General features: G+C 41.3%; 1 long non-coding RNA gene across 2 annotated transcripts in view; it reads left to right on the top strand.

Moving 5' to 3' along the window:
- Positions 1 to 1,414: 1,414 nt before the first annotated feature.
- Positions 1,415 to 23,120, top strand: part of LOC110341220 — a 54,047-nt gene continuing 32,341 nt past the window's right edge. For both annotated transcript variants that reach the window (XR_002383101.2, XR_005878171.1), the window contains exon 1: positions 1,415 to 1,545. This is a non-coding gene — a long non-coding RNA (uncharacterized LOC110341220). The remainder of the gene's footprint in view (positions 1,546 to 23,120) is intronic.

Raw genomic sequence — 23,120 nt, 5'->3', positions numbered from 1 at the left:
GGGTGAAGCCCTGGGAGGGAATGGCTGAAGAGGGATAGAAGATAAGCTTATTGGAGGTGAGACTGGGAACAGAATGAGCAGTCAGCAATGCAGTTCTTAAAGTCACTAATAATAAAGATGAAAGTGGGCTGGAGACAGTGATGCTGAGCTAAGGAATGACTGGTCCAGCATGAAAGGTTCAACCTTGGGATGTGGTAAAGAGGGTGATGGATGGTGCAATTGGATAGCAGGAGATCCAAGCTTTATGAGGAAGAAAGAAGATGGTCTGATGTGCAGGAAGGAATACTAGGCCATCTCTCAAGCTGGTGGGTTGGAGAGAACCCTATAGCCTCACTTGAAGGATTTTCTCAGGAGAGCGCTGGGGCCTCTTCAAATGGCTGCTTTGTAACTGTCATAGGATAGACTTAGTGCATTGGGCATAATAAGAACACCATCAAAATGAGCAGTGAATACACACATTACTAGAGAGGGCCTTCTAGCAATGCTGTGCTGGTTTGTATGATCATGTTTAAGGGTAGTTCAAGTGACTACACCTATGGAAGTTTTGTTTTGAGCATTAGCTTCTTGGAGATTACATCTTTAAGAGTATAGACCTGAATTTGACTCTCATTGTCATTTAGCTGTTTATGCCCTGTGTCAAATGATTTGAGCTTCCTGACCTCTCAATCAGTAAGATGAGAATAACAGTCCCCAGGTGAAGATTCCTTGGGGACTGCATGATCTTTAGTCATGCACTTGGAGGAGTGACACGCAGAAACTGATCACTGTAATCTCTCTGGTGTGTTCTCTGTTGGATTATTTCTTTTTACAATTTCGTTTATGTAATGCACATGGTTGTTTTGCCTGCATGATTGTTTGTGCATGATTCTTGTGTAGAGCCTGCAGAGCCCAGAGGAGGGTTTTGGTTCCCTGGTTGTGAGTCATTTTGTGGGTGCTGAGAATTGAACTCTGGTCTTCTTAAAGAATAGTCAGTGCTCTTAATCCCAGCCCCTGCTTCTTCCCCAGCCTATTTGCATTATTTCTTGTGGCTTGACTGTGTATTGAAATAATCTGATTCCATTTTATTATTGAGACAAGGTTTTGCTCTGTAACCCAGTCTGTCTCCAATTGAGAGTCTCCTGTCTCAGCCTTTGGAGGGCAGGGATAATAGACCTGCACCACTGTGTTTAAGTTCTTGCCCCAGTTTTGAAAATCACACCCACAGGGATTCTGGTGAACTTGATCTGGGGTGTATGGCCTGGGTTTTTTTTAACTTAATATGGGGTGTGGCCTGGGTGTTTTTACATGATCCTAAAGATCATTTTGACATGTAATGAGTTTCAGGCAGGTCCTGAGCCTCAGGTGTAGCCCGCAGCATTGGCATCAGCTGGGATCTTGTTAAAATGCAAAAGCTCCCTGATGTAGCTCCAGGACTTGGGGCCATCACTGCATATTTTAAGTAGTTCTCCTAGAGGTTGTGGTTTATAGCAGATTTGAAACAATCAACAGAGGGTGAGAAGTTCAGAGCTGTCATCGTGGCCTTTGGTGTCTCTTCCCTTGGACCAGGTAGGTGCCTCACATCCCTTCTCCCTACTTTTTTTGGTCCCCCAAAGCACTGCACTAATTGAGCTACATGCCTAGCCTAATTCCAGTTGTCTTTTTGGTTGAAAAGGGTCATCCCTGTAGTCGCAACACTCAGAAGGCAGAGTTCTAGGTCAGACTGGGCTATAAGGTATGTTTTAGTGCAACCTGGATTAGAGTGAGACCCTGCTTCAAAAACAAATTCTATTGCATACATGTACTGTATTTTCTTGACCCATTCATCTGTTGGTTAACATCTAGGCTGGTTCCATTTCTTGCCTCTTTATTGTGAGCAGGACAGGGATTAAAAACAGGCGTGCAAGCTTCTCTGCGATGTGCTGACTTAAAGTCAATGTGTATATACGCAGGAGAGCCATAGCTGGGTCATACCATAGTTCTGTTTTTAACTTCTGAGAAACTTGTATACCTTCATGCTTTTCTAGTTTCAGTGTGTGTGTGTGTGTGTGTGTGTGTGTGTGTGCGCATGTACCCTGAATATTGTGTGGTAGCTCTGCTTTTTTGCTCTCATTTTTAAGATATGTTACGGAGTGGCTCTTACCTGGACACATCTATTTAGCTCTAAAAGCCTTTTGTGCTTGAATGCAGATTTCTTTGTTTATTCGAGTTATATTCTCTAATTTATTGAATAATACATCCTCTCTGCTTCTACTTCTTAGCTCGGCTCCTTCTTCCTTTTCAATTCTTTGCTTTTGTCTTTCATTTGGACCTCACAATTCTTGGACATTGTAGTTATGTTTATTTAGTTTTATTCACCAGAGCTTGAGGGTAGTATTTTCTCAATCTTATCCTCTATCCCTGGTACTCTTTCTCCTGTTTGTGTCTACTGATTATGATATGGTGTTTTTATTTGATTTAGGGTTTTTTTTTCTAATACTTAAAAAATTTTCACATTTGGGCTGATAATGCTCCTATCGACAGCCAAATACCATCTAACAGAAACCCCAACACCAGGAGCGAGAGAAGCCCTCTTTTTTAGTTGTTGGTAAGGGTCATCCAAGAGATGCTTAAAACATTACAGATTATTGCTGTCGCGCCCCCCCCCCCCGCCCCAACCCAGGTGGAAGGTAACTCCTTATTGCCAAACACACCATGCACTTAGACTGCTGGGCTGAAACTAATCTGAAAACCACCTCTCTGAGAATTAGTTTCCATGGTACCAGAAGGCACATTTGAGCTCCCATAGGAGGGAAGCAACATTCTCCCCAGCTATGATACCTATGAACAGCAGCAAAGACCAGCATACATACTTAGCTTTGCAATCTTTGGGCTGGGCTGGGTTTCTCACCTTCTTGTGACTCTGAAGGTTATACTCCCAACGGTGGTTAATATTCCAGCTGGAAGTTTTTCCTCAAGTGTTTTGGGAACAACTGCAGGCTGAGCTCTGTTGGAGGGCCTGTCTTCCTACTTTGAAGATCTAACTACTAATCCTGCTGTGGGAATGTACTTCTAGATTCAGTGAATGGTAGACAGGTGTGTTCAGAGGTTGTCCCACACACTTACCTCAGGCTCAGGAATACTGAACTTCAGGGTTATTCATTAGTTGATGACATTTACTCCTGGGCATCAAGGATGGGGTCACCATCCCCTATGCATTTGATTGCCAGAGCAGAAACTCACACACCAGGGCTTGTTAACATCTACACAACCTCTCACTTTGGAGTTGTGGGGGATTAAATTCAGGCTCCCTGAATCATGGTTATTCCTATTCACTGTCCCCAGGGCATTTCAGTTTAAACAATAGGTTTATTGCTTATCCCTAGCAAGAAAGCACCTTGCCATTGCCTTCTGAGTCATAGAAAGTGACAAAATTGGGATCCCTTCCCACTGCTGATATGTCCATCAGAGGAATCATGGTTTCACACACACACAAAAACCTGGTTTGAGGCTTGTGATAGCTTGTCTGCAGGGTAGGACTCTATCTTGTCACAGGGCTGCCTGACTTTCCTTTTGATGAGCATCCTCCTTCCAACCAGGGACTGTGTGGCTGGAGCTGCCTTCTGTATGAATTATTTCTTTCTGGTGTATCACCCATCATTTCTTGACAACTTTCAGCTGTTCTTTTAGTGTCTTCACAAATTTCTAAATCCCGTCATGCTCTCTTTGAAACAATCTACTCTTTCTCATACTGATTTCTTCATTGGGTCTCACAGGAGCACAGTCTGCCCTCTCACCCAGAATTGGGCAAATGATATTTGTTGCTGACAATTATTAAGCTTCATTTCCTGCTATGGAAATACTGAATTATCTTAGCCAATATGAGAAAATGAATGCAGATTCTGGGAACCTTTGGGAGGTGTTGGGGCATAGTGTCTTTCCACAGATATAGACCCCTTATTGATGGCCCCTTCCAGGCAGCACAGAACACTCCTGCTCCACTATTTCCAGGATCACTCCCTTCCTGGGACTGGAGAGATGGATCAGCAGCTAAGAGCACTTGTTATTCCAGCTCCAGGGACACCTTCTTCTAGCCCCCCCCCTCTCTTTCTCTCTCTCACACACACACACACACTGAGCAGACAGATACACATGCTAACAGAAGCACTTACTGCCACCCGTGCTTTCTCATGGCCCCACCAATGCTGATGCTGATGTTGCCTTGAACTAGTCCTAAATCTTCATGGAATATAATATCTCAGAGAGGCCCAAGTCCGTTTTAATTGAATTATCTCATTAAGTGGCAGCCTTCAGGAATAGCCTGTAGGATCTTAGCTCTGAATAAATTGCTTTAAAAAAACTCAAGCACTGTGTATTGTGGCCTAATCCTCAAGGGATATATAAATGGAATTTCTTTCCAGTTCCTTTTTATTTTCCTATATTAGTTGGTAAACATACTTTTATAGCCTCTGTCTTTCCTCCACTAACACTTTTTAGTTGCCTTAAAAAGAAAATAAAAGTATGATAAGACCTTGAAAATTTTATTCGTTCTAAATTTTACTTTTTTTGTTTTTTTGGTTGGAAAGGATTATACCATCATCTTAACTAACCCTTCATGGGGCTTACCTGGTGTGAGCTTAGCTCTAGAGAAGGTGAAATTCTGGCTAAGATTACAGAACTTCACCATCATACAGCATAACTTGGAAAAGTCTTTTCATATCTAGACAGGAGTTGAGAACTAAACAGATATGTGTCATGGAAAGGTTCAAGCGAGCAGAGTGGGTAATGGTAAAGGTGGAGTTCTGTGCTCCAATTACGATAGTATTAAGGGAAGTGCTGGGTAGTGTGAAGGGAGGTGCTGTGTACTCCAACTAGGGTACAGCTGGTAGAAGGAAAGACTGGAGCCTGGTGATAGCCAAAAGGAGGATTTGGAACCCAGGAAGAGATTTCACACAATTCTGACAACTTGTCAAACTATCTTATAGAAGAGACTAGAATGAAGATAATGATGGGTCAATGATGGGCAGAACCATATGCTGACAGTAGCACAAAATTATGCATACCTCTTGCCCTGTATTTATTTTTTCCTTTTTTTAAAAATTTAAATTAGAAACAAGCTTGTTTTACATGTCAATCTCAGTTCCCTCTCCCTCCCCTCCTCCCCAGCCCCCCACTAGCCCCCTATCCCATCCTCTTTCTGCTCCCCAGGGAGGGTGAGGCCTTCCATGGGGGATCTTCAAAGTGTCATGTCATTTGGAGCAGGGTCTAGGCCCTCCTCTGTGTGTCTAGGTTGAGAGAGTATCCTTCTCTGTGAAATGGGCTCCCAAAGTCCATTCATTTACTGGGGATAAATACTGATCCACTACCAGAGGGCTCATAAATTGTCCAGGCCTCCTAACTGACACTCACATTCAGGGGGGTCTGGATCGGTCCTATGCTGGTTTCTCAGCTGTCAGTCTGGGATCCATGAGCTCAATTGTTTTTGTTGGTTTCTCCAGCCTGGCCTTGACCCCTTTGTTCATAACTCCTCCCTCTCTGCAACTGGATTCCAGGAGTTTGGTTCAGTGTTCAGCTGTGGGTATCTGCTTTTGCTTCTATCAGCTACTGGATGAAGGCTCTAGGATGGCATGTAAGGTAGTTATCAATCTCATTATCAAGGAAGGGGAAGGCCATTTAAGGTAGCCTTTCCACTATTGCTTAGATTGTTAGTTTGTGTCGTCCTTGTAGATCTCTGGACATTTCCCTAGTGCCACATTTCTCTTTAGACCTATAATGGCTCCCTCTATTATGGTATCTCTTTTCTTGCTCTCCTCTACTCTTTCCCTGACTCAATCTTCCTGCTGTCTCATGTCCTCCTCTCCCCTCCTCTTCTCCCCTTCTTTTTCTCCTAACTTCCTCCCCTTTCCCCTCATGCTCCCAATTATCTCAGGAGATCTTGTTCCTTTCCCCTTCTCTGGGGGACCATATATTAGTGTGATTTGTGTCATGGCTTGTATGCTATTGATTATGAGTTAGCTTTTGGCCTTGTAGGGAGAAGCCCCACATGTCGTGCATCCAAGGGCATATCTGATTGTTTTGAAAAGTAGAAGGTCGAGTATCAATATATCAGGTCCATCAAACAAACAGAATGGAAACAATACTCTCTGACCTTTTGATGAGATCTCATACAGAATGATCTTAAATGGTTAAAAATGCAGGAGATCAACAACAACACTAAAAGTAACTCTGGGAATATTAGCATCCATTATTTCATTTGACTTTCAAGCTGTATATCAACATCTATTATACAGTTACAGTGTAGTAGATTTTAGTACATTGATAGTTGGATAGGAATCATCTGACTTGAGTGAGTAAACAGATTCAGGCATTGCTGTGTATCAAACTAGTTTCATTTCATCAAGGACTCTTTCCCCATCATTCTCTAGTTTGACTAGGTAGCTCCTCTGCTGCTTTTGTCTAGATTCATTCATGTAGATGCCAGGGAGCTGTTGGGTTGGAGAAGCCAGACAACATTCATGCCAACTTCAGTTGACACTAAATATGGTCTGTGGCTACCTTGCTTCTGGATCACGTGGCTTCCTATCTTCCAGCAGTTGGATAGTGGTCTCAGAGAAGCATTCCCAGAGACTGGACACAGAGATACAGGCTCTGGAACTTGGGTGACATTAATTCTCCCCCTCTCAAGTCATACGCAAGTCATAAGACCATCCCAGATTTAAAGATTTGGGAATACTCTCCTCTACAGCAGAGTCTGCAGAAAATTTGTAGCCATTCTAATCTACTGCGATACTTTGAGTAACTTTTTATTCACGTCTGGTTGTGAACCATAACCTCTATAGCACATCTGTATTTACTGCCAAGGCACAGGAAACTTGGTGGGGGGTGCTTTGGGAACCGGCTATATCTGTTTAATAATATCTTAGTCCTGACTCTGTATGGTTTGGAGGTAGCATTGACCATGCCCTGAGTAGAAAAATAGTTGTATAAACTGAAAACCTAACAGCATGTCTTTTCCTTCTTAGAGAACCAATGTGTCCACCTGTGGCTTAATATCAGAGATCTGTTTAGATTTCACTCTCTGGATTGTTTACACAAATCCAGGTCTAGGAATATGCCCTTTAAAAAATGATGAGTTTTCTATAAAGGTCATGTGGCTCTCAAGCATTTGGCTGAGACTTGGGGAGATAAAACAAAGGTGATAGAAGGCCAAGGGATTAAATATCCAGTCAACAAGAGGATATCTGAAACCTGAGAAAGAAGCCTGCAATAGTCTGTGGAACATAACACCTTTTCGAGAATCTCCAAATCCCCAAACTGTACTGTTTTTCTCAACAATGAAAGAAAGTGAATCAAGGAATACATCATTGAATTTCCGACTTCATGATGGTGACCTTTAGAACTTCCCACTTACCCTAAATGTACATAATGGCACTAAAAATGGTTGATTAAGGAAGTAGTGAAGCAAAGCCTCCAGTGCTTGCCTGCTAAGGAGAGTCCTTGCTCAGCCCTTGGACTCTGTAGAGCTCAGCTGGACTGTGGTGAAAGTGAGGGGAAATGGCATTCTCTGCAATGAAGAAATTGTGACCATGGCACTTTGGAGTGGGACCCAGCTGAGAGGGCTGTGAAGGATAATTGTGGTGACTAGGAGGGCATCTTTGGGATTAGAAAATTGTGACTGGCCAGGTGGGGTATTTATACAGTGAAATGTTAATCAGTTTTTTTTGTGAGTGGCATCTGGTGATATCTTCTTACTTCATTGTAACATGGTGAGATGGACCAAGCAGAGCTTCTTATATAGCCACCAAGTTTATCATGGGGTCCTTACCCACAGGACCCCTCTAATGCTAGTTGCCTCCCCATCCCAAAGCCATGACACTAGACAAATTCAAGATGTGAATTTGAGTATTGAGATTCTAACATATGAACTTTGGGGACATATTCAACCCATAGTGAAGTAGGCAAATGTAGAGGTAAATTGGCAACCCATGATCCTACTTGAATTGAGCTACACACACACCCTATTCTAACAGTGCTTTTAGCAGTCTGGGGTACCACCAGCATTGAGGTGCACACAATTTCCTCAAAAAAAAAAGCTCACAGTCACTTCAGCTTTTGGCTGTTTAGCAACCCTTACTGGCTCCCCCTGTAGTTACAGGAAGGAGTAACTAACTGTCTTGGGAAATTTCTTATAACTGTCAAAAACAGGGAACTCAGAATGAATAGAAATTTATTTGGCTCGCAGTTCTGATGGTTGAAAAATCCAAGATCTTGGGACTACCTGGATGAATGTTAACCATGGGAGAAAGTACATGCTAAGTGAGAATTAGCAAGGCAGTGGAAAAGGGAGGTCAGAAGGGAGGGAAGGGTGGGAAGTAAGAAGTAGAAATAGAGGGAGTTCATCTCCTGAGACACAGCCTTCACAGTCTTATCAATGCCCAGAAGTCCTGCCTCTCAAGACTGTTGCACTGGAGTTAAACTTCTAACTTATCAACTTTGGAGGTCTAAACAGGGCAGTCTCCAAGCAGGTAGATATGAATTGCAATGTGGTAATAACATATGCATGCTGTATGGATCAAAGCAAGATCATTAATGTTTCCATCTCATTTTGTGGTTCAAGACTTTGATCTCTTCTATTCCGGCTATTCATCAGATATGTAGCAGGTTATTGTGAACTATTATCATTCTACTGTGCCAATGGACACTAAAATCATCCTTATTTCCTATCTTACCGGGTCTGATACTCCGTCTGTCTACCTTCTTTCTAAGGCTTCTCAAAATAAGATTTTAAAGAAATAGCTTAACAATATTCGCATTCATCCATGGAATGATATCTAGGTCAGTTTCACATCTATTGTGACTAGTTGGGTGACTTTTTGACATGCTGACATCACTTTCTTTATGTGTGTACCAGAAATAGGATTATTGAGTCATATAGTACATCTAATTTAGGTTGCTGAAGAAATGCCACATGGTTCTTATCAATGACTGAATGAATTTATGCTTTCCCTACATTGTATAAGAATTCTCCTTTCTGCATATTCTTACCAGCAGCTATTATCTTTTATCTTTTATCTTTTTTAAATTTAAATTAGAAACATGCTTGCTTCATATGTCAATCCCAGTTCCCTCTCCCTCCCCTCCTTCCTCCCCCCACCAGCCCTCCCAGCCCCCACCCAATCCCACTTTATTCCCCTGGTAGGGTGAGGCCCTCCAAGGGGGATCTCCAGAGTCTGTCATTTCCTTCAGGGCAGGGCCTAGACCCTCCACCAAGAGTTCAGGCCGAGAGAGCGTCCCTCATTGTGGGTTGGACACCCAAAGTCCATTTGTATGCCAGGGATAAATACTGATCTACTACCCAAGGCCCATAGATTGCCTAGGCCTCCTCACTGATCCACATTCAGGGGGTCTGGATCAGTCTCATGCTGGCCTCCCAGCCATCAGTCTGTGGTGGAAGGGCTCCGCCTTGTTCAGGTCAGCTGTTTCTGTGGGTTAAACAAGCCCAGTCTTGACCCCTTTGCTCATCAGTCCTCTCTCTCTGTCACTGGATTCCAGGAGTTCAGTTCAGTGTTTAGCTGTGGGTGTCTGCCTCTGCTTCCATCAGCCACTGGATGAAGGCTCTAGGATGGTGTATAAGGTAGTTATCAATCTCATTATCGGGGAAGGGCATTTAAATAGACACTCCACTATTGCTTAGATTGCCAGTTGGTATCATCCTTGTAGATCTCTGGAAATCTCACTAGTCCCAGATCTCTCCTCAAACCTATACTGGCTCCCTGTATTATGGTATCTCTCATACTGTTCTCTATTCTTCCTCGGACTCAACCTTCCTGCACCACCATGTCCTCCTCTCTCCTCCTCTTCTGTCCCTCTCTTTCTTCCAGTTCCCTCTCCCTTCCCCCCATGCTCCCAATCGATTCAGGAGATCCTGCTTCATTCCCCTTCTCCAGGGTACCATGCATATCTCTCTTAGGATCTTCCCTGTTTCCCAGACTCTCTGGCAGTGGGATTGTAGGCTGGTACTCCCCTGATCCATGTCTAAAATCCATATATGAGTGAGCACATACAATGTTTCTCTTTTTGTAACTGGGTTACCTCACTCAGGATGGTTTCTTCTAGTGCCATCCATTTGCCTTCGAATTTCAAGATTCCATTGTTTTTTTTCCCGATGAGTAGTACTCCATTGTGTAAATATACCACATTTTCTCTATCCACTCTTCAGTTGAGGGGCATCTAGGTTGCTTCCAGGTTCTGGCTATTACAAATAATGCTGCTATGATCATGGTTTAACAGATGTCCTTGTTGTGTGGCTGTGCCTAAGTGTGGAATGGCTGGGTTTTGTGGTAAGCTGATTCCCATTTTCCTGAGGAACCACCATTTCCAAAGTGACTGTATGAGTTTGCACTCCCACCAGCATTGGTGGAGTGTTCCCCTTTCTCCACATCCTCTCCAGCATAAATTGTGTTTTTTATTTTAGCCATTCTGACAGGAGTAAGATGGTACCTCAGAGTTGTTTTGATTTGCATTTCCTGGATGGCTAAGGATGTTGAGCACTTTCCTATGTGTCTTTCAGCCATTTTAGACTCCTCTATTGAGAATTCTGTATTTAGTTCTGTATCCCACTTTTTAATTTGATTATTTAGTGTTTTGGTGACTAGCTTCTTGAGTTTTTTTGTATATTTTGGAAGTCAGCCATCTGTCAGATGTGGTTGGTGAATGCCTTTTCCCATTCTGTGGACTACTGTTTTGTCTTGTTTACTGTGTCCTTTGTCTTACAGAAGCTTCTCAGTTTCAGGAGGTCCAATTTATTAATTGTGGATCTCAGTGTCTGTGCTACTAGTGTTATGTTCAGGAAGCAGTCTCCTGTACCAATTTATTCAAGGGTACCTCCAACTTTCTAAGAGGTTCAGTGTGGCTGGATTAATGTTGAGGCCTTTGATTCATGTGGATTTAAGTTTTTTGCATGGTGATATGGATATATATTCAGTCTTCTACATGCCAGCATCCAGTTATGCCAGCACCATTTGTTGAAAATTGCTTTCTTTTTTGCATTGTATAATTTTAGCTTCTTTGTCAAAAACAGGTGTTTGTAGATGTATGGGATCATATCAGGGTGTTCAATTTGATTCTATTGGTCTACCTGTCTATTTTGGTGCCAATACCAAGCTGTTTTCAGGACTATAGCTCTGTAATACAGCTTGAAGTCAGGGATGGCGATGCCTCCAGATGTTGCCTTGTTGAAAAGGGTTGTTTGGGCTATCCTGGGTCTTTTGTTTTGCCATATAAAGTTGAGAGTTCTTCTTACAAGGTCTGTGAAGAATTGTGCTGGGATTTTGATGGGAATTGCATTGAGTCTGCAGATTGCTTTTGGCAGGGTTGCCATTTTTACTACATTGATCCTACCTATCCAAGAGCATGGGAGATTCTTCTATTTTCTGGTGTCTTCTTTATGTTCTTTCTTTAAAGACTCAAAGTTCTTGTGATGCAGGTCTTTCACTTGTTTGCTTAGCATTACCCCAAGGTATTTTATATCTGTGGCTATTGTAACGAACTATAGAAATGATCCCTGAAAGTATAGTCTTTGTGGCTATTGTAAAAGGCGATGTTTCTCTTATTTCTTTCTCAGCCCTTTTATCATCTGTATATAGTAGGGCTACTGATTTTTTGAGTTGATCTTGTATCCTGCAACTTTGCTGAAAGTATTTATCAGCTGCAGGAGTTTCCTGGTAGAGTTTTTCAGGTCACTTATGTAAACTATCATATCATCTGCAATTAGTGAAAGTTTCACTTCTTTCTTTCCAATTTGTATCTCCTTGATCTTTTGTTGTCTTAGTGTTCTAACTAGAACTTCAAGAGATATGGAGAGAGTGTGCAGCCTGGTCTTATTCCTGATTTTAGAGGAATCACATTGAGTTTCTGTCCATTTTGTTTGATGTTGGCTGTTGGTTTGCTGTATATAGCTTTTATTATGTTTAGGTGTGTTTCTGTTATTCCAGATCTCTCCAAGACCTTTATCATGAAGGAGTGTTAAATTTTGTCAAGGGCTTTTTCAGCATCTAGTGAGATGATCATGCGGTTTTTCTTTTTCAGTTTGTTTATATGGTGGATTACACTGATGGATTTTCGTATGTTGAACCATCCCTGCATCCCTGGGATGAAGCCTACTTGATCATGGTGGATTATTTTTCTGATGTATTCTTGGATTCGATTTGCCAGTATTTTGTTGAGTATTTTTGAATCAATGTTCATGAGTGATATTGTCTGTAGTTGTCTTTCTTAGTTGTGTCTTTGTGTGGCTTGTGTACTAAGGTAATTGTAGTCTCATAAGAAGAGTTTGGCTATGTCCCTTCTGGTTCCATTTTGTGTAACAATTTGAGGAGGACTGGTATTAGCTCTTTGAATTTCTGGTAGAATTCTGCATTGAAACCTTCTGGCCTTGGGTCTTTTTTGGTTGGGAAACTTTTGATGACTGCTTCTATTTCATTAGGGGTTATAGGGCTATTTAAATTGCTTATCTGTTCTTGATTTAATTTTGGTAAGTGACATCTATCCAGAAAATTGTCCATTTTCTTAGATTTTTGAAATTTGTGTAGTACAGGTCTTCAAAGCATGACCTGATGATTCTCTGGAATTCTCAGTGTCCATTGTTATGTCCCCCTTTTCATTTCTGATTTTGTTTATTAGCATGCTTTCTCTCTGCCTTTTGGTTACTTTGGATAAAGATTTGTCTATCTTGTTTTTTTCTCAAAGAACCAACTCTTTGTTTCATTGATTCTTTGTATTGTTTTCCTAGTTTCTACTTTATTATTTTCAGCCCTCAATTTGATTATTTCCTGGCATCTACCCCTTCTGGATGAGTTTGCTTCTTTTTGTTCTACAGTTTTCAGTTGTGCTGTTAATTATCTAGTGCAGCTATTTTCCAGTTTCTTCATGTGGGCACTCAGTGCTTTGAACTTCCCTCATAGCACTGCTTTCAAAGTGTCCCATAAGTTTGTTTCTACATTCTCGTTGAATTCTAGGAAGTCTTTAATTTCTTTTTTTATTTTTTCCTTGACCCAGAAATGGTACAATTGTGCATTGTTAAATTTCCATGAGTTTGTAGGGTTTCTGCAATTTGTGTTGTTAAATTTTAACTTTAAACCATGGTGATCCTATAGGATACAGGGGGTTATTCCAATTTTTTTGTATATATTGAGGTTTGCTATGCTGCCTAGTATGTGGTCAATTTTAGAGAAGGTTCCATGTGGTGCTGGGAAGAAGGTATATTCTTTTGTGTTTGGATGGGATGTTCTATAGATGTCTGCTAATCCCAATTGGATCATAACTTCTGTTAGTTCCTTTGCTTCTTCTTTATGTCTTGTGTTTCTGTCTAGTGGTAAGAGTGGGGTGTTAAAGTCTTCCACTGTAAGTGTGTGAAGTTTTTGAGTGTTTTGAGCTTTAGTAATGTTTCTTTCATGAATGTGGTTGCCTTTGTATTTGGGGCATAGATGTTCAGAATTGATACTTCTTCCTGGTAGATTTTTCCTGTGATTAGTTTGAAATGACCTTCTTCATCTCTTTTGAGTGATTTTAGTTTGATGTCTAATTTGTGAGAGATTAGGATTGCTACACCAACTTGTTTCTTGTGTCCATTTGATTGGAAAATCTTATCCCAACCCTTTACTATGAACTATCATTTGTCTTTGACATTGAGCTGTATTTCTTGTATGCAGCGGAAGGATGTATTCTGTCTTTGAATCCATTCTGTTAGCCTGTATCTTTTTATAGGCAAGGTCACCATTGACATTGAGGGATATTAATGAGCATTGATTGTTGATTCCTGTTTGTTTTGGATTTGTTGTTGGTGGTGTTATTTTGTGTGGATTTCCCACTCCTCTTTTTTTCTTTTGACTGTTGGTAAAGTGGTATTATTGATTGCCTATGTTTTTGTTAGTGTAGTTATCTTCATTGGGCTGATGTTTACTTCCAGTACTTTCTGTAGGACTGGATTTGTTGATATGTATTTTTTAAATCTGGTTTTGTCACGGAATATCTTGTGTTCTCCATCTATGGTGATTGAAAGCTTTGCTGAGTACAGAAGTCTGGGCTGGCATCTATATTCCTTTAGCATTTGTAGAACATTTATCAAGGAACTTCTGGCTTTCAAAGTTTTCATTGAGAAGTCAGGTGTAATTCGGATAGATCTGCCTTTATGTGTTACTTGGCTTTTTTTCCTTTGCTACTCTTAATATTTTTTCTTTATTCAGTAAGTTTGGTGTTTTGATTATTATTTGGTGAAGGGACTTCTTTTGGTGGTCCAGTCTATTTGGTGTTCTGTAATGGTTCCCTTATCAATTATGGTCTAATTAGAGAAACAATGGGGAGATACTTAATGCAAGAAAACTGAGTTATCTGTGTAGGGTCACCAAATATCCCAAGACTAGTAGCTTAAAACAACCTTTTATTATGACTTAGGAGTCCCCCAGTCAGCAGTGTTTTTTTTCTCCTGGACTAGACCAGACTGTCTCATATGCCTACACTGGATGTCAAGTCAGTTAGATGGCATTGATTCTGAGGCTTTGTTGATTATCCACCGTTGAGAGCTCTAGTCTTCCAGTAGGCAAGCCTAGACTTATTTATATGGCTGGCAGGTCAGTAGGTTTCCAAAGCAAGAGTAGAAACTTGAACTTCACTTAGACCCAGAATCAGAACTGATGCAATATTGTATATACTATGGCTAAAGAGCTAAAGGAAGCAGTAAGGCCCATCTATGCTCAAGAGGTAGGGAAATGGACTCCATCTTTAATATTACATTTCAGAAGTTTGTAGGAAAAGACAAATTGTGACCACTTTCTCCTGGTATAGCAGCCTGATCCACAGTTTCATTTTTCCATGTTTTCAGTAACCTATTATCAACAGTGGTCTAAAAATACCAAACAGAAAATTCCAGAAGTAAAAGGCTTTCTAAAAATTCACAGAATTTTGAGATGCATGATGCAATCTTGCACAATCTCATCCTGTCACCATCTCTGTTATTAGGCTGACCATCTTGGCATAACTGCGTTCAGGTTCAGTAAACCTGGCTTTCCTTCCATAACCTTATAGCAAAAGAGCAGTGATGCCTGCAGTCAGACAGGCTCAGAAGAAGCTGCAGCAAGCTTCTTTTATGTGATAAGGTGAATTCTTAATAAGGAATGAAAAAAAGGAAAAATCAATGAGGAGGTTGCTAGGGTCAAAAGTACATTATATCAGAAGCATGGACAAACACATTTGTATCTTTTAACAGAGTCAAAATTTATTGAAAAACAAAATCACACGATGCAGTGGTTTTAAAAGCAATCGCCAAATAGTCCCAATTCCTTGGATAACTGGCTGAGAGAAACACAGCTTCTTTTATTCCAATCTTAACTGTTAATATTAACTGTGAGACACATTAGACAACACACAGCGAACTTGTCATCTATTTATATATGTATTTATGTAGATTACAGAATGGCTGCAAGGGATAAAGAGGTCTCAATAGTTAAGGAGTTCCACAGAGGTCCACCTTAGAGGCAGAGTAGGAAGTTAGGGATGCAGAGAAAGTCCTCACAAGGATAAGCTAACGAATCCTCAAGTATTTGTGGCAGATCAATGCACTGGGTCACACTGGGTCACACTGGGTCACTGGTTTGAGCTGAGCTGCAGATTCCTCAGATTCAAGTCAAACTAGAACTGGGTGTTGTGAAGGACAGGACCAGGTGGACAAAAGAACTGATGAACAGATGACAGATGTAGATGAATGAATGGCAGATGATGGAAGATAGGTCAAGATGGACAAATGGGCAGATGGATGGATAACAATTTGAATAGTTTGCATAGACGGTGGGGACAAAGTAGAGCTGAAGCCTCTAGGACAAGTGGGAGTTTTCTGCCTGTAAGTCTTTTTATCATACTCTGGCTGGTCAGAGGACAGGATGGTAGGGTCTGTCAGTATCATAGTGTTAGATGCCCTCTTTATGGAGTTCAGGTGAAGAAGGTATTGCATACTTCCTCAGTTTGGTGTGCTTGGCAGTTCTTGAACCTAGTTTTCCTGATAATTCACATTGATAAGTTATAGGGAGACAGCATCTTTTAAAAACTTTTTAAGCAATCTTTTCTCATTTTACAACACAATCCCAGTTCCCACTCCCTCCCCTCCCTCCCTCTCTCCTTCCTTCCCTCCCTCTCTCTGTACCCCTCTCCACTACTCAGAGAGGGTAAGGCTTTCCATGGGGAGTCAACAAAGGGGAGGCATCATTCTTACATTTAGAACTAGCTATCGGTCTTTGCCTTATGGGTGGTGCTGGAAGGCAGAGTGTCTACAGCTAGAGAATCATCCCACCTCTGCATATGCTCTCACAATGGAGTCAGATGCTTTTGCAAGGCCCAGCCAGAGAAGACACTGTTTCATACAACATGGAGTAAAATTTAGAATAGGGCATAGCCTGATCTCAACAGCCAAGATCTAGAGCAGTCATTCTCAACCTTCCTAATTTTAATACAGTTCCTCATGTTGTGGTGAGCCCTCCCACCAATCATAAAATCATTTTCATTGCTACTTCTTAACTGTAATTTTGCTACTATTATGAATCATAATGTAAATATCTGTGTTTTCTGATGGTCTTAGGTGACCATGTGAGAGGGTTGTTGGACCCCCCAAAAGAGTTTGTGTCCCACAGGTTGAGGCTCGCTGATCTTTAGGAAGAACTACCCTTATCCTGGTGAAATGTGATAAGAAGAGAAATGCATGTTAATTTTGCTGTGCACTTTAAGCTGCACAAGTTAAAGCCACAGTGAGTGATGAATGCTTTGTTGAAATGGAAAAGCCATTGATTTGTTGGTGGATGACATTAATAGAAAATATGTTCCAACTGATAACAGGGCATTACACCAGAAGCCATTGAGCCCATATGGAGACTTCCGCAGGGGAATCCTCTGATAGGAGTGACAGTGCTATTTACTGCAATAAATGGATGGTCATTTTGGCAGGGCTGGGAAAATAGCTTTGTGGATAAAATGCTCACTCTGCAAGCATGAAGACCGATCTTTGTATCCCCATCATCCATGAAATATCCAGGCATGGTGTAACTCTAGCACTGGGGGCAGACACAAAATCTTTTTGGTTTTCTGGCCAGCCAGGTTAGTCAAAAAGGTGAGTTCCAAGTTCAGTGAGGAGAGACTGTGTCTCAAAAAGTAAGGGGGGGCATGGTAGAGGAAGACACACCAGGTCAACCTCGGGTCTCTGCACATAAACACACACATGCATACACATATATGTATCATACACACCACCATCACCACCACCACTGCAGCAGCTGCCACCTTCTGCTGGTAAAGAAGTGCCTGCCTCATTCTCAGCAGAATTAACATTGATGAAGGAGAAGGCATGTCATTCAAAGTAAGCCCTTCAAGGGCCTAGAAAGATGGCTCAGGGGCTAAGGGCACTGACTTCTCTTCCAGAGTACCCGGGTTTGATTCACTAGGGTCTTTGTAACTCTAGTTCCAGAGGATCAGGGTTTCTGGCCTAATATGATGCACAGACACACATGTAGGCAAAAACCTGTATACATAAAATACATAAATAAAAAAATGAAAAAGTAAGTCTTTTACTTGTTTACTCATTTTGTTACTGGTTAAGTTTATACTGTGTCTAATTTATAAATTAAACTTTGTTATAGGTATGCACACAGGAAGAAACATAGTATGTATAATGGTTAGACTTGTTTACTATTTCAGGTATCCTCTGGGGTCTTGACCTTCCCCATGGGTAAGAGGGGCTATCATCTATCCTAGTAATTAAAGTATTAGTGCTGGAGGAATAGAAGGAAGAATGGAGTGTGCTTAAGGACAGGTAAGAAAGATGGGCCTAATTAATAAAAAGAAAGTTGCTGGTCAGGAGTGCATGTATTTAATATTAACTGGTACCTTGGAGAGAAATGTCCCAGTTGCTCCTGGATTGCTGAAGAGACCACATATCTCGAACACTAGCTTCAGGATGACTTTCTCTTCCAGTCTTGTGTTGATTTACATTGCCTGAATAGAACTGCAAATCCATTTGTGAGGATTAGGGAAATCCATCCCAGAGGCTTCCAGATTTGGCAGATAGAGCAGATGCAAAAGTGGGAGAATAAATTGTCACATTTCTGTGGAGTTCTTAGTAGAGGTTTGAGATCTGTGGCTCTAATATGCTGTGACTCTGGGGAGCCTTGAAATGTAAGTCTCTTACCAAAACAAACATTGGTTGAATCAACTCAATTGGTAAATTCTCAGGGAGTTACCCCTGTTTCCTTTAGCCAATGTCTTGGCTGGGGTGGACATAGACTAGATACAAAGTCTGAATGGGCAAGAAGACCCGATTCTACTCACTGATCAGTCTTTCAAAAGCAGTCTTTATGGAGAAGCAATAGATATGAAAGTGTTCACATTACCTCTATTGTTGGTGAATAATCTTAGCCACCACCACAGAGAGTGCTTGCGTGCAAGTGGATGTGAGTAGCGTATAGGCAGACAGGCAATCAGAGAAGCACAAGTATATTAGCTGAGTGGGAACGATTAAGCCAAGATCTGTTAAAAATCCGAAGGAAAGTCATGGCTTCAGATTCTCTAATGAGAAGAAAATACAGATACTAGAGAAATTTAGGGCTGTTCAATTTCTACTCGTACTCCTACTCCTATTACTCCTACTACTTCTACTATCCACCAGAGGTGGGGAAGGGGGTGGGAGGAGGAGGCAGGATAATAAGCTGCCAGGGATGAGGGGTTTATAAAAACTTTTCTCTGAATATCTCAGAAGCTTAATTATCGATTCTAAAGCCATGTAAATAGGTTGAGGACTGATCTGGCAGGCCTATGTGTTTTAATTATGCATTACTTTCCTGTAAGAACTATTTAACACTGGTAAATTATACTGGGAATTAATCAATCATTTCCTGAAAGAGGCTGGCAAATGTAAAACAAAGACAAACAAACTCCAAACACCATAGTCACACCATGAGTTCAACTCTTTAAGGCATTTTAGCACATATAATGAAAGTGGGGCCCAGAAAGCTGGAAGTGTAGAGTACAAGGCTACATAGTTGATTAAAGACAAAGTCAAGATAAAAATTCAAAATTTTCAATTCAGTGAGTTTATAATCTGATCTCCAAACAAGGCCAAAGTTTGTGGGTTTTATTTTGACAGAGGTGTAGTCTTTATAACTGATGTGGGAGAATTGGAGGCCATGGGAATCACCCACAGATACTTTCTGAAATAGATAAAACCTAGATATAATCCAGAACTGAAGAGGCAGGGCTTTGTGGGCAAGGGAACAAAGACTTGGGGGTACTTATACCCAAGTGAAACAGTTTTGTTGTGTCATTCTGATGTTGGGCTTGCTATTTCTCTTGGCTGGATTCCTGAAGAGGTGGCACTTCTGCTGGCATTAGCATCTTCCAGGTGTCTTTCCACTTGTCTCTGATGCTCTGCTTCAATATAGTAATTGCCTGAGGGGTCCATATGAAATACCTTGCATGGGAGATTTCTATAGGCCTGTGCTTTGTACCAAGGATAAGTGTTGAAGTCATGACCAAGGGGTTAGTCACTACTAGGATGTTTCCTTTTAGTTTCTGCAGTTTATAAATTTGTGGGATGATACCCAGTCAAGGCCACCAGGCAGCAGACTGCTGGTGCTTGCCCAATAGTGAGTATAAGCTGTGATCAGGGAGGGAAGCCAGTTTGCCCCAAGGACAAATGACTCCAAAGACAGCTGGTTATTTTTGGCCAGTGCTCTATCTGTAGATGCTGGAACACTACATGGTGTATGTTTGGTATTCAGTTAATACTTGTAGGTTGACTAAATGAAGAATACTTCATAGATGTCAAGTGTGAAAGCTTTATATTGAACATTTCTGGGATCACTAAGAGTTCTCTCTCTAGAAGGTAGGAACTGAGCGTAGCTGAGTTTCGCCCAGGAGCTTTCCACAAGGCCTAATGTGTGATGATAAATCATAGCCCTCCTAGTGTTCAGAATCAATTTCACACCTCATCTGTTATCATGTGCAGAATGTGTAAGAAAGTCCCCTCATCATGGTAATACATCAGCTCTCAAAGATCAAAATTGCCTGAAGACCAGAAAAGAGAACATGGTTATAGTCCATTGTGCTTAATCAGCTACCCAGACATTGATGGATTCCAGAAGATACTTATATTTAAATCCTGACATCTAGAATGTCTCAAGGAGAGCTTGCAGTTTATAGTCATCACAGGAATGATTTTTACAAAATGATTTCTCTTTATCCATAGTCAGAATTACAGCCTCTATTTGGAGAAATATTCCCAGAAAAGTGAGAAGAGGACTGGGAATAAAATCCTATCTAGAATAATGTAAGTACTAGGTTGCCAGAATCCTCTCTGTGTCAACAACAAGCATCATTTACAGAACAATGTAAGGTGCCTGAGTGTACCTTCATTGCTTCTCAATCCAAGGCTCTAAGTTGGTCACCTACTGGCTCATCTAAGCAGGCATGTTGAAGGGAAAGTCATTGGCATCACTGATCTAGAGTATGTCTTTGATTATTACTTCTCTGGAAAGGCAATATGGGCAGGCAATAATACAAGAAAGAAATGGAAAATGAAGTACTCTGGATTGAGAAAAGCTATTGAAATAGGTTTTCTGACTCTCTGGGCAGATATTGCTTCTGGGCAGAAGAATGTTCAAAGTCATGGGCTGAAGACTGTCATCAATGGTGGTGTTTCACTGAGCTTCTGAGACTGTGTATATTAGAATCACCTTAGATGTAATGCAGGTATTTGTACTCAGGAGTTTGTGAATCAACTGTGGCTGAAGTCAAGGCTGCTGCATTAGAACAAGTGTTCCCGTGTATCTCCTTCTCAGTAGAGTTGGGCCTATAGCCCCAGGAACACCTGGATTCTAGTCCCAGCTCTGCCATGTGCTTGTGGTGTGAACTTGGTGTCTTAGTTTTGTATTGCTATGTCACCATGACTAAGGCAACTCATAAAAACAGAAAGCATTTAACTGGGGGCTTGCTTACAGTTCAGAGGGTGAGTGCATGAGCCATCATGACAGGAAGCATGCTGGCAGGCAGGGAGCACGGTGCTGGAACACTTTCTAAGAGCTTACATACTGATCTGCAAATTGGAGGCAGAGAGATAGAGAGAAAGAGGGAGGGGGAGAGGGATGAGGGAGAGAGGAAGAGGGAGAGAGGGGGAGAGAGGGGGAGAGAGAGGGAGGGAGGGGAAGAGAGAAGGGGGGAGAGAGCTGGGCTTTTGAAGTCTCAAATCCCACCCGCAGTGACAATACCTTCTCTAGCAAGACCGTACTTCCTCCAACAAGGCAATAACTTCAAATCCTTCCTAAACAGCTCACCAACTAGGAACCAAGAACTTAAATTTGGGTATAACCCTACCTGAGCCTCAGCTTCCCTATCCTATGGAGCAACAAATAATCATTGGCTGGGCCACCTGTCTACATCATAAAGTATTCATGAGTCTCATTTGAGAGGAAGATACTTGTGATCCTTTGGAAAGAAAATGATGCCAAAAACACATAGCACATAGCTTTCCACCTGTTAAGGTTTATAGCAAATTGGAAAATTGAGATACTTTTCATCAGGGGTCAGTGATCTACTAAGAATTAGAGTGATATAGGAGGAAAATAAAAGCACTCATCCAATGAGACCACAACAGCAGCTATCAACCATAGTTGATAAAATCTGGGGATATTTGAGAACTACTTACTCTAGAATCTTATCCAAGATGGAGTTAAGAAAGAATTCTGAGTGTGAGAAGAGTGACTTGCCTAGTCTCATGGATACTTGTGATTTTTGCCCTTCCCTCCCAAGATGGCTGACCTTTTTGTCAAGTTTAATTCACATTCCAGTGTTTTCCCAGTGCATCTTGCTTGTTAATTAAATTTACACTAATAATTTCATGTTTATAGGTATACATATAATGAATGTATACACACACATATTTATATATAGTGCATTCTGATTACCTTCATACATTCTCTTAACCCCTTCCCAGCTGTATCAACCCATCTAGAGACAAATCCCTAACAGGTGATTTGTACCCCAGTTCTTTTTAAGTTACTTGGGCTTATGTCTACTTCACAGACACCACCTCATTAGCCAGTTAACTCTCCAAAGCTAGGAACTGTGAATGTCTGGTTCACCCAAGGAACCCAAGTGATGAGTGACTAGCACGCTTCCTAGAACACAGTAGACATGAAAATTTTCTTAACAACTAACTTTTGAGCTACCCCAGGGCTAATCCTAATGGGAAGAGATCAAAGATGGCTCTTCTCAAAGCAGAGAGATAATGGGCTTGAAGCTCCTGGCTTTTGTATATGGATACTAGTGGATGATCCTGGGGATCATTTTTGAAAGGTAGGTAAGTTGCATGAGTTAACAGTAACACACATTTGTAATGAGGAATGGAATACGAATCAAGATGTACCTGTGGTCACTCATGACTGCTTTGTGCTATGATACCAGAGTTACTCTGTGCTACTACTTGACTTAAAAACGGTGTTACAGACAGACAAACACATTATAAGTTGAAAAAAAAGGAAAATGTAATCAATATTCTTATTAAACACTATAGCCAACACAGCAGAGTGAGGGTGAGTTGTTCACACAGGGGATTGGTTGGCTAAGTTGTGGCTGGTTGCTGCCCAGCAACATACAACAGCCTCTTCTGCTTATCACAACATCCCAAGAAAGGATGAAAATTCCATGTGTGACATCTGATGAATTCAAATGCTCGTTCATCTATTGTACAGTTGAAACACCATGTATAGTCTATTGATAATCATCATAGAGACGATACAAACAGAAAAACTGACTTACCATATGGCTCTTTGCTCTGCTGGTCATCATCCCAGCCCTTCTACACTCTGTTTTGTACCTCAAAAGTCAGGCCTGTATGGTAGAGTGGTTGTCTGTGACTATGCTCCTTATGGTCCCAAAAGTGGCATGGGCAACTTACTGGCACCTGTGGTATTGTGGGAATTTCCACTGCAGCCAGCTGAATCAGAAGCTAGCCTCTGGGTGATTGTGATGCATATTTAAGTTCCAGAACCCTAAGTTTGTGACAATGAGTTCCTTCCTCTGTAACTCCTGGTTGAAGCATAGGCAGATAGAAGGACGGTAAGGGAGAGTGAGCTGTG

The sequence above is a fragment of the Mesocricetus auratus genome, unplaced genomic scaffold, assembly GCF_017639785.1.
Source record: "Mesocricetus auratus isolate SY011 unplaced genomic scaffold, BCM_Maur_2.0 Super-Scaffold_100007, whole genome shotgun sequence".
Taxonomy (NCBI): domain Eukaryota; kingdom Metazoa; phylum Chordata; class Mammalia; order Rodentia; family Cricetidae; genus Mesocricetus; species Mesocricetus auratus.
This window is presented reverse-complemented; position numbering and strand designations above follow the sequence as displayed.